The 20366-nt window shown below is 35.0% G+C and overlaps 1 pseudogene; it reads right to left on the reverse strand.

Moving 5' to 3' along the window:
• Nucleotides 1–14764: 14764 nt before the first annotated feature.
• Nucleotides 14765–20366, reverse strand: part of LOC107858851 — a 16993-nt pseudogene continuing 11391 nt past the window's right edge.

The raw sequence follows: 20366 nt of genomic DNA on the forward strand, positions 1-20366 counted from the left end.
CCTATAAATAGAAGGGCTTCCTTCGTTATAAATCATCACTTTAAAAGAAATAATAATTACTCTCTTTCTCTCTTTACTGTTCTTCTTTATTTTTTATTATTTTATAACACATTATCAGTACGAGTCTCTAGGTAGATTGATAGATAACACTCCTAAAAAGTTTTCAAAAAAAAGTCTTATCTAAAAGATTAATTTGTATCGGGATGATAATAGATCACCAATCATGTTTACTTTGGAATGTTCTGGTATGTTTTCTAACTCTTATGGTTGATAAATTATTTTTATATTGAAAATAAAAGGTATTTAGTAGTATTGCTTTATGAAGATTTGAAAATGATATATATCATCTAAAGGTAATTCATTCAAAACTCAAAGTTTCGTGGCATCAGAATTTGCTTACTTTTAAATTGATGATATGCTAAATTATGTTTTCAATCACTATGATAAGTTACATGCTTGAATATTTTTAGTGTCTCATTTAAGTAAATATGGTGATTGTTAGTAATCAATAAAGTGGTATTATTTTAAAAGGCTAGATGGTAAGACGATGGATCCATGTATCATTACATTAAAAGGATAAGACATCGAGATAAAGTCCTGATGCACCATAATAATAAAATATTGGATTCAAGTTCCATCAATTTATGCCTAAGATGCCTTTATATGAATCAAATATTGAGTTTATATCTCAATACACCATATTGATGATATTGTGATGGTTAAGGCAAAATATGGGTGTTTGATGAAAAGTCATGAGACATGTCACATTGAATATGCTTCATTCTCTGAAGTGAATGTGGTAGAAATATATGATATATGCCTCAATGTGCTCCTGAAATAGCAATATCATAAAAGAGATTACAAGCTATCAGAATTTGATAGGCTTAAGGCATGATTACATTCCATTCCTGAAGAATGAGAAGCTTATTAATGCAAACGTGCACTTGATTGTGATCGTATCACATCTCACCTCCCAAAGAGGCAGAATAACTGAGAAGAGTTATTTTGAAATCTACTTAAAAGTAGAACATTTAAAATTTATTAATGTAATAGTAAATCTGAAATTTACTAAACTAAATGATACATGTCATGATAAACTTGGAGTTTGCTAAAATAAAAGTTCATAAATTGACATGAACGATTGCGACATCCCAAAGATGTGCATATTGAGTATTGAACATATATTGAAGAATTAAAAAATTCTTCATTATTTTTAATGTTGCTTGTTCTCATGATAAGTTGGTTGGACCAACTAATGTTGGGATTTGATCCCTCAAAATATGAAAAATATAAAAGGTGAATAAGGGCTCGTTCACCTTTCATGTGATATGTTGAAAAGATACATCAATAAGATAATCACATGTACATTTATTCTCAACCTGTAGTTTGACATTCATAAAGTTGTTTGCTCAATGAAATTGAGTTAAGAGCATAGCTTTCAGATTGTGTAATCAAGACAATTTAGCTTGATGATGATGATTTGACATTGAATGTCTTCGATAAATAGCTAAATCATTGCTAATGAGAAAAAGCATCATGTGTTGGTCTAAAATATAATATATTGCATACAATAGCATTTGTATGAATTACACCAATAGATTATGATTATTTCTTCCCTCTCAATTAGTTCAAGGTCATGAACCAAATATTCCATCTAATAGTTTTGATGTGCGGTATACGATTGATGAATATATTATGATGCATAAAGATGGAATCCTCAAAGAAGATGGAGGATGTATGTTAGTTTTCCTAACATAATAAGGGAGGAGATTATAAGCAGCTATAAAATATGTTAGGAATTATAATCAGATCCTCATTCAAAAGATAATCAAGTCATATGTCGAAAGCATTTACTGACTTAAATTTAATCTCATATCTAAACTGCAAGTGCTCCTATTTTATGTTCATAAAGGACAAAATCTACACATGGGTGAAGCATGGTAGATCAATCATTTTCAAATGAAATAATCCTTGAAAGAAATAAGGAGTAAATAATCATAATAAGAAGGCAATGTACTGTTAAAGAGCCTACGATATAACACTTCATGAAACCTTATAAAGGTTCAGGTACCTGAAAATAATGAAGTGATGAGATCTCAAAATGTTATGTTGCATAATGAACCGATACGAAATGATATATCATCAATATCTTTGATACAATATTGGTGCAATATTGTGAAAGATCATGAGGATCTGAATTCTACGTTTATTTAAGCATGCTGACGTAAAAATATTTATTAAGTGACATGAAAGGGTGCATCTTGGTTAGTGAAAACTTATTTGATTTGCACTCCACACACTTGAAGATGTCACACATGAAATAATGAATATTGTCACTTGCCAAAATATATCTTGCAAATACTACAAGGCTTGATATAGCCTTTTCAGTCAATTTGTTAAGCAAGACATATTTCTGCTCCTAAAGGAGACATCAAAATAGGATAAAATACATAAGTTTATTTTATTCTAAATATTGTAGTCCCGATCTTGTTGGCTATGCTGATGCTGGGTATTTATTTAAACCATATAAATCTCGATCTTAAACATGCAATGTGTTTACAGTGGGGATACTGTCATATCTTGGAGATATACAAAGCAGTCTATCATAGCCACTTCATTGAACCATGTTGGGATAATAGATATTCATGAAGCAAGCCAAGAATATATATGGTTGAGGTCCATGATACATCTCATTCGAGAAAAATGTTGTTTGATATATGACAAAGTACCCTTAATCTTATATGAGGATAATGCAGCATGCATAGCACAATATAAGGGAGGATCCACAAAAGGAGATAATGTTGCATGCATAGCACAACATAAGGGAGGATCCATAAAAGGAGATAGAATGAAGTACACTTCATTAAAGTTTTTCTATACACATGATCTATAAAAAGAATGGTGATAGTAACGTGCAACAAATTCGTTCGAGTGACAATGTGGTTGATTTATTCACCAAGTGTCTTTCAACTACAACTTTCAAGAAGATGGTGCACAAGATTGAGATGCAAAAGTTCATTGATGTTCTCGTCAGAGGGAGCAAATGCGCGTTGTACTCTTTTTCCCTTTCAATGTTTTGTCCCATTGAATTTTCCTTGTAAGGTTTTTAATGAGGCAACCGAAATGTGTATTATTAGAGATGTGTACTCTTTTTCCTTCACTAGATTTTTTTTCCACCGGATTTTTTCTAGTAAGGTTTAATGAGGCACATTATCTATCAATTAGACAAGGGGGAGTGTTATAAATGTATTTAAATTATAGTGAATGTCTATCAAGATCTATCATGATCTAGTTGATATCTATCAGAATTTAAAATATTTGTCTTTTAATCAGAAACTAAAAGTATTTTTCCTAGAAGGGTTTCCTTCATTATAAATGATCACTTTAAGAGAAATAATAAATACTCTCTTTCTCTCTTTACTGTTCTTTTTTATTCTTTATTATTTTATAACAGTTGCACATTTTTTATCTCCTATATTTGTATAAAACTTTTACAAGCCTAAATCGATGTTGAAATTATTTGTAAATATGATAAATCTTATATAATTAATGTGTTTATATAAAGACTTTACATGGTTAGAGATTCGATCTATATATGTCTTTCTTATGATGATTAATAAACCATTATAAATTTCAGTGATCATGCACAAGAGGGGATAAGAGTTATATGCTTTCTAAACAAAAACAACTCAAACACAATTATTTAACTCAAATACATCCTCAAAAAGCAATTCAAAATGCTTTCATTGTGACTGATCGCTTGGTGGTTAGTCAAGAACTTGGGGAATCACCACATGAGTCGTCACCTTGAAGCAGTAGCAAAGGTGGGCTGTTTCCTTGTGAGTTGTGACTGATCACTTGGTGCTCAGACATGGACTTGGTGATTCACAACAGAAGCCGTTACCTTGAGGCAGTAGGCTCTTCCCCTCGATTCCTCTTTGACGGTTCACCAAATGAGCCGTCAAGGCCTTGGTGATCCACCACTTGAGCCGTCACAACCAAACAGTAGCTCCCTTGTGCTTGTTTTCCTTTGGTGAACCGCCAAGGCCTTGGTGGTTCTCCACAGGATCCGTCAACCTTAGGCAGTAGCCTTTTTGCCCTTCCAAATGCATTTCAAGCCCTAAGTTATCATCCACACATGGAATTGCTCAAGTGTAGGCTCAAAAAGGATCCTCCAAGCACGTTCTTGTCTTGTTTTTTGTTTTTATTACATCTCTTCATACTTTTTTGTCCTGAGTCAGGGTCTATCGAAAACAATTGCTCTACTTGATTATAGTCGGAAAAGATGGTTTCAATCCGATAGTCTTTCATCCCCCACTTTCAGATGTTCGCTAATTTGATTTGATTTAGCAGTTTGTTTTGTGTTATCCTGCCTTTTCATCTAAGCCAGCCTCAAGATGCCTTTTGTTACCTGAAGTCTTCTTATTTGTAGCTTGTTAAGTATCATTTATGCTGCATATCTCTGACCTTTCTTTTATTGTTGCCCGAACTTTGTTGTAGGTTGATGTTGTGCAACTAAACGTGTACGAGTTTTGTATTCAGCTGCGTGCATCTGTTACAATGTGATGGACTGCATCAAATTCCTCTATTGCCTATCAATACACATTTTCCAGGCATTTCTTTTTGCGTTGCAGGTGCTTTGTTTGGGTTGATGTTATTGTGCATCTTATAGTTGCACTAATATAGTGAAGTCTAGCGAGGATAAGTATAATCAGTCTTGTGTTACCTTGGTTACTGTTTTTGTATTTAAAATTATTGCTTTACAATTTTCATTCTGCCTCTCACATTCTCATTACACTTTTGGGTCTTCTGCCTCTCACATTCTCATTACACTTTTGGGTCTTACCTCTTTTTTGTTTTCTAGGTGAATTTTGCCCATGCATGTATCATAGCCGAACCTTCACATGTAAATACCTAATTTCATAAAAACATTTGTTGCTCAAACAACGTTGTGCACGTAAGCGAACATGTATCGCTGCCGCTATGTGTAAAACATTACCGCGGGAGAGTTTTCTTCAATGAGAATAAAGACTTGATAAGTTTCTTTCACTTCATCAGATTCCAATCAGAGGACAATAAGTGAATATGTTTACGATAAATCAACCATAATGATGTGACGTGAGAAATAAGGAAAATTCAAACACACTCATCTAATTGTGACACTATCTAATTTGAGCTATATATATTACATGTACCTCAAGAATGATATACATTTCTCTAATATTAAATGAAAGAAATAATACAACCCAACAATTTTGTTCAATCCCCTAGTCAAATTTAATTCTCTCCATTCAGCATATACGTAAAATAGCAGAAATTCCTTGTAATTTGTAGACTTACGGACAGTTCAAAACTGTAACACTTATTGCGAGTCGAGTCCAACAAAATAATAGGCAATGAAGATTATCTTGCACTCTAAACTTGACACGATCTTTCACTTTGACATCTCAACTGAACATTGTTCACTTTTGACACCTCAAGTAGCTATTAACTGTGTCATTTTGACACTTTTTTTACAAGCAGCTAAAATTATAGAGAGTGCGTAATACACACGCTGCTTACATGGCATGCAACCAATTAAAAGAAAACACGTGGCATTTTTTTTTTGTATAAAATAATACTTTTAAATAAATTATAATTAAAAAGTATATTTTTAACTAATTAACTTAAATTTTTTTTAATAAATTAATAAATAAATGCCCCTCCACCCTCACAATCACCTTATTCACCCAACCTCCCCCCTCGCGTCCAAATCATCCCAGCCCCCCACCCCCACCAATCATCTTCTTCATCCTAGCCTCCCCCTCCCGTCCAAATCATCCTAGCCCACCACCCCCTCCCATCCAAATCATCCCAGCCCCCCACGCCCCACCACTCATCTTCTTCACCCCAACCTCCCCCATCCAAATCATCCCAGCCCCCCTCCCACCGACTTGAATCACCATCTCCAAACACCCAGCCCCCACCTCCGATCATGTTCTCCAAAACACCACAGTAACCCCACTCCCACCTCCAAATCTTCTTCTTCAAAACATACATCAATGGAGGTTGAATTTAACAAATTTATTTTCACCAACTTAATTTAATTTTAACCAATTTTTAACTTATCAAAGACGATTACTCTCAAGTTAATGAAACACTTCTAACATCAATGGCGACGACAAACTTCTAACATCAATTTTTGAAACTTTATATTAACAAATCTTTTGCTCTTCTTCTTAATGAAATTTTAGATTTAATGATAATAAAAATAGAGAGATTGTGTGTATCGGCTTTGTGAAAGTGTTCTATGATATATTGATATCATTGGGGAAGATGGCAGTTGTGATTCATTTATTTCACTGAAAATTTTCTAACAGAAAAAAGTTGATAAAGGGGCAAAATTGATGTTAAGAAATAAAAAAAAAAGGGTATCAAAAAATGAAAGCAATTAAATATAATTATTATGGCTAAGTTGGACACCATATCAGACAAAAAACAGTAATCACTCGCCTGAAATGGGTGAAAACACGCGAGCTGCCGCCTATGCAAAAGGTGCCAAATGACACACCCGTACACTAGTTGAGGTGCCAAAAGTGAACAACGTCCAGTTGAGGTGCCAAAGTGAAAGATCGTGTCAAGTTTAGGGGGCCGTCGATGGGTTTAACCAACAAAATAATAGGCAATGAAGATTTCTTGGACTACCATTTCTACTCATCACATCATGGTAATAGAGAAGAACACGCATTGCTTGACCAACAGTGCAGAACACGCATGGCTTGACCAACAATGCAGAAAAAGCTCCAAATTATCATGTTGCCCACCTGAAAAAAGTTGCATATTATAAATCTTGCGTCTTTGGTCTACTTTTTGCATAAATATATCGCGGTAAAAATAAAGAAAATAAATCATCCATCTTAGGCTCATGAAAACAAGGAGGGAAAACGTACATTCAAGTTATTGAACTTGTTTTGCAAGAAGTTGGGGAGTATGACCAACAGAACCTGGTCAGAGAAAAACATCACTATATGTCAATACTCGTATTACTATTTTACAACTACAGATCCTTTCTTCTCCCAGAATATATATCGATACATAGATATGTGTGTGTGTTTATACACGACTGAAGATAGTAACACCACACGTCATCTCAAGCTAGTCATTTTGTTTAGGCGTAGTTGTTGTTCATTAATACAAGATGTATATACCGCACTTGATTGTTGGGTTCAATTGGTGTGAATGGAAAATGAAAAAAGTCGGGGGACTTGACTTTACATTTCTGTTTCATCTTAATTTCTGAAAAAATAAAACACACTACTTAGAAAGATTACTTTGATCTTGTGTTGAGGGTGTTGTTGTACTTCATAGTGTTCTTGTTTTAAACTTGAACTAGTGTTGAAGTTATTGTGTCAAATTACAGATTCTTGTACCCGAAAACGTTGAAAAACAACAATCTTAAGGAATAAATTTTTGAAAAAAGAAAAAAAACTTCTTTTTTTTTTTGCTTGTTTGGTGAAATTTTTTTTTCACTAAAGTTTTTTTTTTTTCGAATCTGTATAGCTTGGTCTCTGGAGATTAAAGCTTTTAGCTTTCTACTCTGTTTGAATTTAACTAGTGATTTGAAGAAATAAAATCTTCATCACAAGTTAAAGATCACTCGGTTGACGATTGAAAGTCATAAAAACTTCATCGTTAAACTAGAAACAAGAAGTGTTTAAAGTTATTGCAAATTTTTTAATAAGTATTTCGATATACTTAAGGTACTGTCTTGTGGTGACAGGAAAATGACGACTGATAGTCAAATGCATGATGCTGGAATGACTATGACGGCAACTAGTATTACCATGACGAGTCATACCAATGCTCCGCAAGCTATGGCACCGGCGGAGAAATCCGAAAAGTTCACGGATACTGACTTCAAGAAATAGTAGCAGAAAATGTTCTTCTACCTCACAACTCTGTCTTCAAAGGTTCATAGTTGAGGAAGCTCCGGAGGTGCCCGAGAGAACCTCTGAAAAAGAACGCTTCGTGATTGTGGAGTCTTGGAAACACTCAGATTTCCTTTGCAGGAATTATATCTTGAATGGTCTCCAAGATGACCTTTACAATGTGTATAGCGGAACCAAGACTGCAAAAAAGTTATGGGAAACGCTCAAACGGAAGTACAAAACGGAGGATGCCAGAACTAAAAAGTTCTTTGTTGCAAGATTACTGGAGTACAAAATAATAGACAACAAGCCTATTGTTTCCCAAGTGCAGGAACTGCGAGTGATCATTCATGATTTCCTAGCGGAAGGTATAATTTTGACAAATATCGTTATTAAACAATTTAAAAATGTTTTTAGTATTCATAAATTCGAACATCCGGATATTAATGAAAATACAGTAAGTGAATCAAATAACGCTAAATTCTTTGAAAACATTTATCCGTATAAAACTAGACATGAACAATCCTTGAGATGAACAAAGTGAGAATGTACATAATGATGAGAATCCAAAACGTAGTACACGTCAAAGAACGTTAACTTCGTTTGGATCGAATTTTGTAACAATTCTCTTAGAAAATGAGCCTCAAACATTTAAGGAAGCGATGACGTCTTCGGACTCATCCTTTTGGAAAGAGGCAGCCAATAGTGAGATTGATTCAATCTTAAGCAACCATACGTGGGAATTTGTTGATCTTCCTCCAGGAAACAAACCTTTAGGATCTAAATATATCTTCAAAAGAAAAATAAAAGTGGATGGTACTATTGACAAATACAAGGCAAGACTTGTAGTAAAAGGCTTCAAAGAAAAAGAAGGTCTTGATTGCTTTGATACATACTCACCGGTAACAAGAATAACGTCGATTCGAATGTTAATTGCCTTGGCGGCGGTATATGCTCTTGAAATCCATCAAATAGATGTGAAAACCGCATTCCTAAATGGAGAATTAGAGGAAGAAATTTACATGGAACAGTCTGAGAGTTTTGTGGTTCCAGGAAAAGAAAATAAGGTGTGTAAACTTGTTAAGTCACTTTACGGACTAAAACAAGCACCTAAGCAATGACATACAAAGTTTGACCAAACCATGTTGGCAAACGGATTTAAAATTAATGAATGTGATAAATGTGTTTATATTAAAGACACTTCAAATCACCAAGTCATTGTGTGTTTATATGTGTGATATGTTGATCATCAGTAGAAATATTTCAGACATAAATGCAACGAAACGAATGCTCGAGAGCAAGTTCGATATAAAAGACCTTGGAGCTGCGGATGTGATCTTAAGGATAAGAATCCATAGAACTCCACAAGGGTTGGCATTGTCACAGTCTCATTGCATCAAAAAGGTACTTGACAAATTCAAGTATATGGAATTTGGTATTGCCAAGACTCCATTGGATAGGAGCTTTGCACTTCGAAAGAATGAAGGTGAAAGTGACTTATAATTGGAGTACACAAGAGTATTGGGATGTTTAATGTATATAATGAACTGTACATGACCAGACATAGCATGTGTTATTAGTAAGCTGAGTCAGTACACGAGTAATCCTAATAACACTCATTGGATGGCAATGAAAAGAGTTTTGGGGTATCTTAAATACACTCAAGACTACACTTCGCATTATAATAAATATCCTGCGGTACTTGAAGGATATAGTGATGCAAATTGGATCATCGGATCGAACGAAGTAAAATCCACGAGTGGATATGTATTTACTATCGGTGGAGGAGCAATCTCTTAGAAATCATCCAAACAGACTTGTATTGCTCGCTCTACAATGGAATCTAAATTTATCGCATTAGATAAAGCCGGTGAAGAAGTAGAATGGCTCTGAAATTTCTTGAAAGATATTCCTTATTGGCCCAAATCAGTGGCACCAGTATGTATACACTGTGATAGCCAAACGGCGATAGGTAGGGCAGGGAGCATGATGTACAACAGTAAATCTCGTCACATAAAATGGAGACATAATACCATTAGAGAACTTCTCTCTAGTGGAATTATCACTGTTGACTATGTGAAGTCAAAGAATAATCTGTCGGATCCACTTACAAAAGGTCGAGAAGGAGTTGAGAGAACATCCAAGGAAATGGGTTTAAGACCTAGGATAAGTCAGCATGGCGACAACTCTACCTAGCAGACTGGTGATCCCAAGAGATAGGTTCAAGGAGATCAAATAAAGTTATGTCTGACAGGTTCAACATTGTCAAAATATTAACTCATTCTCATGATGTAGACAATGTTTAGTAAACAAGGAGAAGACTTAAGGTGAAAAGTCTTTTAATGATTATCTAAATTTGGCAGATTTGACCAAATAGTTTAATCTATAGGATTGAACGTTTAGCAATCACCTATATGAGGGCGAAGTGAAAGACGTTTCAAGGAGAATGTTAGTAAAGATCTATTCTCTAAACTCTCATAAAATCGTAATGTGTTCATGGCTGAAAAGAACAAAACCATGAGAACCATAAATGGTAAAAGGCTGTTGTGTGACGTGTTGTCTAGGTGTAAATTAAAGCTCGACAGTTCAAAGATATCAAATCTACCAAGTGACCGAGTGCATCTGATACATGTTCACTACGAAAAATTCAAAGAGAAACCCACTTATCCTGATGCAATCAGTCTTTGCTTGATGATCACATATTTGTCCGTAAAGTTTTACAAAAAATAGTTATTCCCCATTCATGTGGGGGATTGTTGAGTTTAATTAGTGTGAATGAAAAATGGAGGGACAACCTTTAATGAAAAGACATATTGTTTTGAAAAAGGAGTGACTATTCAGATAGTTGTCTGTTCAGAAAAAGACACAATATTTCGAATGAACAGACATGACTCTTCCAAAGGATACATCTTTTCGGATGAACCATTGCCACCTTTCGGAAGGGGCACTTGATGGCTATATAAACCTGTATTTATTCACAGGTTTTGGTATGAAAAATTATTTGAAATACAAACTCTTCTTGTCTTCAAAACATTCCTTGTGATCAATCAAATCGTTGAGTGAGTTCAACGAATCCAATTATTTAAGATACCACTATAGTTGGATTGAAAGCCATTTTATTCTGGGAGGAAGATTTCAAAACATTGAGTACAATGAGGGACATTATTTCTTAAGAACACTCCGTGAAGTCGGAGGACTTGGCTTTATATTTTTGTTTCATCTTAATTTCTGAAAAAATAAAACACACTTTTTAGAAAGATCACTTTGATCTTGTGTTGAGGGTGTTGTTGTACTTTACAGTGTTCTTGTTTTAAACTTGAACTAGTGTTGAAGTTATTATTGTGTCAAACTTCAGATTCTTGTACCCGAAAACGTTGACAAATAACAGTGTAAAATAGATTATGGAAGTGAACAAAAACCACATACCTCATGGAAACAACATATATAAAGAACGAAATCATCATTGCAACTCCCTGCACCAAGAGTCAAGAGACAATTAAGCTAATTGAACAGATCAAACAAAGAAAACACCATTGCAACTCGCTGCACAAAGAATCAAGAGACAATTAAGCTAATTGAATAGATCATAACATAAGCTCCAGTATACAGCCATACACTAAAAACCAAATCTGACAAATAAACATAATGAAATGAAAAATATGAAGTAAAATGTGGACCCCAAAAAAAACACTTATTTGATCGTGTATTTGGACCGTACTTTGTCACAAATCATAAACACAAGTAAAAGGCTCAAATATGCCATCGAATTATGAGAAAAGGCTCATCTATGTCATCCGTTTAAAGTTTGGCTCATTCATGACATTGTCGTTAAAAAAAAGGCTCATCCATGCCATCATTTTAACAATCTAGTTTGGTGGGTTTTGGCAAAACCATTTTGTACACGTGGTCAAGAATGATTTGTCCACGTCATTACGTAAATGAGCCAAAAAAATTAAAGAAAATTTGCTCAAATATGCAATTAAACTATCAGAAATAATTCATTTATGCCATCAGTTAAAAGTTCAACTCATTCGTACCATCGCCGTTATAAAACCAGCTCATCCATTCTACGATTACTTTTTAACAGTGGATTTTCAAAAATAGCTTTACCACATGACATTTTATTAGAGATACACATCATTAATTAAACTAAATCAATATTAATTTCAAAATATCTTAAGACCTATTAAAAAGAACCGATCCATTTAACATAACCTGACCCATACTCATTAAAGTATTTTTTTTCTATAACAACTATTTTTCTGATCAAAAAAAATAGTGATTAGTGTATATCCTTTGGTTGTTTCTAAATCATTATAAATGTTACGCTTAATAGAAGCCTAAAAAATTCTATCCTACAGTAACTTCTTTTTATATCCTATAACTGATTAGTTGTAATTCCGTGATTTCAATATGTACTCCGAAGTTGCAAGAAAAGAAATCAATGAACGATTAGGCCAAACAAGAAAAAAAATGTGTACCAGTTGAACTTCTTTATTCTCCCATCACGAATTAGGAGAGCATACATTATTGAAAAAATCATTTTCAAATAACGGCTTAAAAGAAGTTTGTTATCCCAATTATTTCGCCATTTATATGAAATAACTTATTCCATCACTATGGTATAAATGGTGGTACAAATAATCTCGATACTAACTAATTTTAGATATTTTGAAATTAATATAAATTTATTTTAATTAATGACGTGGACCTCTAGTAAAAGGCCCACGTGACAAAACTGTTTTTGAAAATCCACTATTAAAAAGTATTCGCATGGATGAACTAATTTTATAATGGCGATGACACGAATGAGCCGAACTTTTAATTGATGGCATAAATGATAGTTCAATGGCATATTTGAGCATTTTTTCTTATTTTAATTAATGATATGGACCTCTAATAAAAGGCCACGTGGCAAAACTATTTTTGAAAACCTACCGTCAAAAAGTAATGGCATGGATGAGCTGGTTTTGTAACGTCGATAACATGAATGAGCCAAACTTTTAACTGATGGCATAAATGAGCCATTTCTAATAGTTCAATGGCATATTTGAGCGTTTTCCCTAAATACAAATATCACTTTAACCTTTCATCCCGGAAAAAAGAAACTTTAATCCACATTGAGCCTATATTAAGAGATTAATAGCGCACAAAATATTTGAAATTAAGCAGACAGAAGATGAAACAAATTCGAAACTAGAAAGAGAAAACTCTGAAAGTACCTTAGGTATGCCATTCCTCAAGCATGGGAAATAAATGTGACGAACCATCCACTCATGTACACTTATGTACAGGCTGCATTTGTCACCAACACTTGGGTTACTACGTCCAAAAGATGCTTGACAAAGACCAAACCAAACCGAAACAAGTGCAAACAAAGACAATTTATCCCTCTTTACCAGTTTCCCCTGAACAAGAACTGCATATACCCACAAAAGGAGAAACTGCATTGCATTTAGACATAGTAATGTTTTATGCTTCCAGAATATACCAGGAGAGGATTATTCACTTATCTGGAAATTGGAACAATCTCTCTTGTCCCATTTGAAATTGTGCTTTCTAAGTTTTTGGTTTACCTTTCAGCATTAAAAATACAATCTTACAAGTTCATTTTTGAAACTGTTTACATTTGTTTTGAAAATCATAGAGAATATGTAGGAGTTGAATCAGCTGTTTCATTGGCAAAATCTAGGCCTTTTTACTTGATGCTCTTCAATTTAAGTGAACAGTAATGCTGTCGAAACAAATTCTCCCCTTATCCTTGTGACTTCTATCGCTCTTCAACCGTCTTTTTCATACATCCTACATTATTTAAATAACAGATGACAACACCACTTATTGAACCTTCTCAAATATATGAAACCCTTTGTTGGGTATCCATTTGCCCGAGGCTTCTAACGAATCACATTTCATCAGGAAAGGTAGAAGTGAGAAAAAGGATCAGACAGATGGAAAATCAAACATTTTGCAAGCATATAAGACCATTTTGTCCTCTACATCTGCAAACACGGAATCCAGGTATGGACACAAACAAGCAAGTATGCTCCCGCATGTGAAATGCAACTGATAGTCATTTCTTTAATGAGCTTGCAGCCCACATATGTGCATAGCCATGTATGAAAGTCATTTACCAATATAATCAGTGGCCAAATGAGTGCATAACCCAACATATATAGACACCCCCACCCCACCCCCCACCCGCTAGATTCTGTCGTCTTGAGAGATTTTTTCGGGCTGCCACTTTCAACCTTCAGAGACATTGAACGTCAGATTGTTCAACTTTTCTTAAGAGCTAGCCAGACGACCAGAAACAGCGAAGACTTCTCTTATATATAGTTTCACATATGGCCAAAATCAAGCAAGACAGTATAACATCCACTTGTCTAATGCAAAATTTACCCCAATGCCAACCTAAGCAATTCAAACATGAGGAAAATAGGATTTGTAATGCCATTTATCACAAGACCGAAACATTAATATTCTGAGAGTGATGAAGACGCGCACACATTTTTTGCAAGTACAAAAATCAGGCAATGACATAAAAAGAAGTTAGAATTACATACCATATTCCAGAGTCTCCAATACTGATAACAGCAGCCACAGTGGCGCAAAAAAAAAGAAATAAATGAGAAACCCAAGCAAGCTCTGAAATTGTTGGGATGCAGAAGCTAAAAGAACAAGACAGTGTGATGTTTTAATCTACCTCATCAATAGTCTTTGTATTCCACCAATCTTTATGGAACTCACGATCCCCAAACCGAAGAATTTCTGCAAGTATATTTAGCCTACAGAGAGATGTATAATGTAAATAGAACTATTCAGTTGCAGTAAGTTCCACAAGTATATTTAGCCTACAAAGATATGCATTACGAAAATAAAACTCAATTCTGTTGCAGTGCTAGTACACATAATTCATATTTTAGTAGTTATTCAGATATAACAGAAAAAATTCTGGCGTTTCATCCTGAAATGTGATAACTTCTCATAATCTAACACAAGAGTCTTGCAGTATATCCATCCAAATTTTGGCTCCAGCATTTAACAGGCAGATATCATGTGCAGCTATCATATGTTGGTGTTTGGATAAATATCAAGCAGGCATATAAACTTACTGAGTTAAAACTACTCAGGCTCATTAAGCACCTCCCAACCCATTTTGCATCTTCTGTCTGGTCCTTCAATTTTTCTCCCCCTCAACTTGGAACTCATGGCAGTTAGATAATCCAGTTAAGTATAATGTGATCAGCACTTTAAATGGTTAATAAGAGAATAGTTTAGTTAAACATATTTAAAACGAAAAACAGGAAAGCATGATGATAAATACAGAGTAAGAAATTTTTTTTGAGAATGAAAATACACAGTAAGAATGTTCCTAACACTCAGATTACTATAAAGTATAAATACCTAGCAAATACAATTGGAACATCAAAATATATGGCAAGAAAGACGATGATCTGCAAATAAAGTTCGTACGCATACTAAATCTATAAATCAAATTTAGAGGCCATACCAAAGATGAAAGAGGCAGTAGAACATGCAGAGCCAGACATAAATTTGGAACTGAAAGCTTCAATACCCTCTCAATCCCGTATAAAAAGTCTGCTTTCAATGGATGTCATGAGCTTCGAACAATTAGGTTAACATAGTTTACTTTGCCAGGAGAGAAGGCACAGTGAACAGTCAAACAAAATAGGAGTTACCTGTTCAATGATAAATCCCATTAATCCTGTAAAAATTACCAGCTTTGATGATTTGGCATGCCAGCCAACCCTTCCGAATGGTTCAATGATAAATCCCATTAATCCTGTAAAAATTACCAGCTTTGATGATTTGGCATGCCAGCCAACCCTTCCGAATGGATGCAGAGTGAGGATAGCTAAGCTTCAGATAACAGAATAAACATACCCGAAAACTAATGAGTTGATGAAACAAATAGTAAGAGAGAGTTGGTAAGAAAGTCATAAATTTTCATTATTGGATTACTGATTTCCTATTATTATGAAAGGAATGAGACTGTAGTATGCTGAGAAAAAGACAGGAGATGCCTCAATTGTAGTGTTCACTAACTATAGCCCCATTGCATATGCGCGCACCACAGTCAAGTATTATACAATATAAAATACAAGTACTTCAAAATATAAACAGATCCGTATGAAATTACCAATCCGCTTATGTTCTCCAGAATACAAGTACACCTCCACAAGAATATCAGCACATGACTGAAAAAATGTGTCCAAAGGCCATAGCAATGTTTGATGCTCCAATTTAATATTTTTAGCATAATTTAAAGTTTTAAATACATCCAGTTGCTTCAACATTTAACATGCATATGAATACTTTGAGAGTAAAAACTGTTATCTTCCACAATACGGGTACGTAGAATCTGTATAACAGAACAACAACTTCAACTCGAGTTCAAATAAGAACAAAAACACAATGAAGTATTAAATACCCTCAACACAAGATCAAAATGACCTTTCCAAAGATGTATTTATTTTTCAGAAAATAAAGATGAAACAGAAATGATTAAGGCCAAGTCGTCCGAATTCATGGACTTTCCTTAAGGAATAATTTCCCTCACTGTACCCGAGGTTATGGAATCTTCTTCCCAAGATAAAATGGCCTTCAATACGACTATAGAGGTACCTCAAATAGGCGGATTCTTCGAACACACTCACGGTTTGAATGATCACACTTAAGAGTATTTAAAGTGTATTTCTAAGAAGAAGAAGAAGCTTGTAATTCTGAAAATTTTTCTTTCTTAACCTGTGGAAGAAAGCAGGTTATTTATAGCCACAACATGCCTCTTCTGAAGAGAGGCAATGGTTCAATCCAAAGGTTGCACCTTTGCTGTAAGTTTATGTCTGTTCATGAAAGATTGCATCTTTTCTTGAACAGTCATCTTGTTTCATGAATAAGTGTGTCCTTTTGCTGAATGGTTGCATCAGTTTGTTCAACCAGTACATCAGTTCAGAAACAATACAGCAGTTCAGAAGCAGCATTAGTTCAAACAATGCCTGCACAGTTTCGAAACACTGTTCATTGCACAGTTTCAAAACACTGTTTCGGAATATAAATGGAGTCCAACAGAAAATATTTCCTGCGTTTTACATATATTCAGATCATATTTTCATCAAATAAAATTTGTCCAAAAAGACAGATCTCATCGATCGATCATTTGCCAAATCCAAATCCGAAGCCGAGCCGAGCGACGACGACGACGGCACGAGGCATCTCTATTTTCTTGCCTCAATTATCATGTGGAGTAATTGTTCATTAATATAAACACTACAAAGTTTCCTTCTCCCACCAATGTGGGAGAATTAGTGGACTTTCCACTTTGGGAGTATACCTTCTAAATTGGTATCTCCTTCCTTCCACAATTTTTCTCCATTTTTTTCCATTTACACTTCATTCATATACTATGAACCCAACAATCCCCCACATGAATGGGGAATGGCTATTTTTCGTAAAAGTTTTACGGACAAGTATGTGATCATCAAGTAAAAACTGATTACATCTGGATAAGTGGGTTTCCCTTTGAACTTTCCATAGTGAACATGCATCGGATGCACTCGGTCAATCGGTAGATTTGATATCTTTGAACCGTCGAGCTTTAATGTACACCTAGACAACACGTCACACAACCAGCCTTTTACCGTTTATGGTTCTTACGGTTTTGTTCTTTTCAGCCATGAACACGTCTCGATTTTCATGAGAGCTTAGAGAATAGGCCTTTACTAACATTCTCTTTGAAGCGGCTTCCACTTCGCCCACACATAGGTGATTTCTAAACGTTCAATCCTATAGATTAAACTATTTGGTCAAATCTGCCAAATTTACATAATCATTAAAATACTTTTTATCTTAAGTCTTATCTTTGTTTACTATACATTGTCTACATCATGAGAATGGGTTGGGTAATTGACAAGGTTGAACCTGTCAGACACAACTTTGTTTGATCTCCTTGAACCTAGCTCTTGGAATCTCCAGTCTGCTACGTAGAGTTACCGCCATGCTGACTTGTCCTAGGCCTTTAACCCATTCCCTTGGATGTTCTTTCCACTCCTTCTTTAGATAGGCCTTTTGTAAGTGGATCCGACACATTATCCTTTGACTTTACATAATCTACAGTGATAATTCCACTAGAGAGAAGTTCTCTAACGGTATTATGTCTTCGTTTTATATGATGAAATTTACCGTTATACATCATGCTCCCTGCCCTACCTATTGTCGCTTGGCTATCACAGTGTATACATACTGGTGCCACTGGCTTGGATCAATAAGGAATATCTTCTAAGAAATTCCGGAGCTATTCTGCTTCTTCACCGGCTTTATCCAATGCGATAAATTCAGATTCCATTATAAAGCGAGCGATACAAGTCTGTTTCCAAGAAATTGCTCCTCCACCGATAGTAAATACTTATCCAATTTGCATCACTATATCCTTCAAGTACCGCAGGATATTTATTATAATGCAAAGCATAATTTAGAGTGTATTTAAGATACCCCAAAACTCTTTTCATTGTCATCCAATGAGTTTTGTTAGGATTACTCGTGTAACGACTCAATTTACTGATAGCGCATGCTATGTCTGATCGTGTACAGTTCATTATATACATTAAACATCCCAATACTCTTGCATACTCCAATTGCGAGTCACTTTCACCTTCATTCTTTCGAAATGCAAAGCTCGCATCCAATGGAGTCTTGGCAATACCGAATTCCATATACTTGAACTTGTCAAGTACCTTTTCGATATAATGAGACTGTGACAATGCCAACCCTTGTGGAGTTCGATGGATTCTTATACCTAAGATCACATCTACAACTCCAAGGTCCTTCATATCAAACTTGCTCTCGAGCATTCCTTTTGTTGCATTTATGTCAGAAATGTCTCTACTGATGATCAACATATCATCCACATATAAACATACAATGACTTGGTGATTTGGAGTGTCTTTAATATAAAGACATTTATCACATTCATTTATTTTGAATCCATTTGCCAACATAGTTTGGTCAAACTTCTTATGTCATTGTTTTGGTGCTTGCTTTAGTCCATATAATGACTTAATAAGTTTACACACCTTGTTTTCCTTTCCTGGAACCACAAAACCCTCAGGTTGTTCCATGTAAATTTCTTCCTCCAAATCTCCATTTAGGAATGCGGTTTTTACATCCATTTGATGGAGTTGAAGATCATATACCGCCGCTAAGGCAATTAACATTCGAATCGAGGTTATCCTTGTTACTGGCGAGTATGTATCAAAGTAATCAAGGTCTTCCTTCTGTTTGAAGCCTTTTACTACAAGTCTTGCCTTGTATTTGTCAATAGCACCATCTGTCTTCATTTTCCCTTTGAAGATCCATTTAGAACCTAAAGGTTTATTTCCAGGAGGAAGGTCAACCAATTCCCATGTATGGTTGTTTAAGATTGAATCAATCTCACTATTGACCGCCTTTTTCCAAAGAGGATGAGTCTGACGATGACATCGCTTCTTTAAATATTTGAGGTTCATTTTCTAAGAGAAATATTACAAAATCCGACCCAAACGAAGTTGACGTTCTTTGACATGTACTACGTCTTGAATTTTCTTCATTATGTACATTCTCACTTGGTTCATCTCGAGGTCGTTTAGATCCTCCACTAGACTGTTCATGTCTAATTTTATATGGGTAAATGTTTTCAAAAAATTCAGCATTATCTGATTCAATTACCGTATTTTCATTTATATCCGGATGTTCGGATTTATGAATCAAAAATCGACATGCTTTATTGCTTTTAGCATATCCAATGAACACGCAGTCCACCGTTTTAGGCCCTATCTTAACCCTTTTAGGTATAGGAACTTGAACCTTTGCTAGAAAACCCCACACTTTGAAATATTTCAAGTTAGGTTTTCTTCTTTTCCATTTTTCGTAAGGAATTGATTGTGTCTTACTATGGGAAACTCTGTTGAGTATACAATTGGCCGTAAGGATAGCCTCCTCCCATACATTTCTCCTTTGCTCACTACAATTTTTCCAGAAACGGTTACACATTTGAATCCGTTCTTATCTAGGAGTGAAACAGAAATTAAATTCCTACGTAACTCCAGAACATATAACACATTGTTCAGTGTCAAGACCTTGCTGGAAGTCATCTTTAGGCAAATTTTTCCTGTTCCCTCCACCTTAGCAGTAGCGGAGTTCGCCATGTAAAGCATTTCTTCTGCTTGAGCCGGAGCAAATGACGAGAACAACTCTTTGTTTGTGCAAACATGGCGTGTGGCACCAGAATCCATCCACCATTCGCGTGGATTTCCCACCAAGTTGCATGCCATGAACATAGCACACAAATCATCATATTCTTTGTTGGACTCAATCATGTTCGCTTGGTCCTTTTTCTTGCCTTTCTTCGGGGCTCGACAATCTGTGGACTTGTGGCCAATTTTGCCACAATTGAAGCATTTTCCC

Source organism: Capsicum annuum, chromosome 2 (genome assembly GCF_002878395.1).
Source record: "Capsicum annuum cultivar UCD-10X-F1 chromosome 2, UCD10Xv1.1, whole genome shotgun sequence".
Classification (NCBI taxonomy): Eukaryota; Viridiplantae; Streptophyta; class Magnoliopsida; order Solanales; family Solanaceae; genus Capsicum; species Capsicum annuum.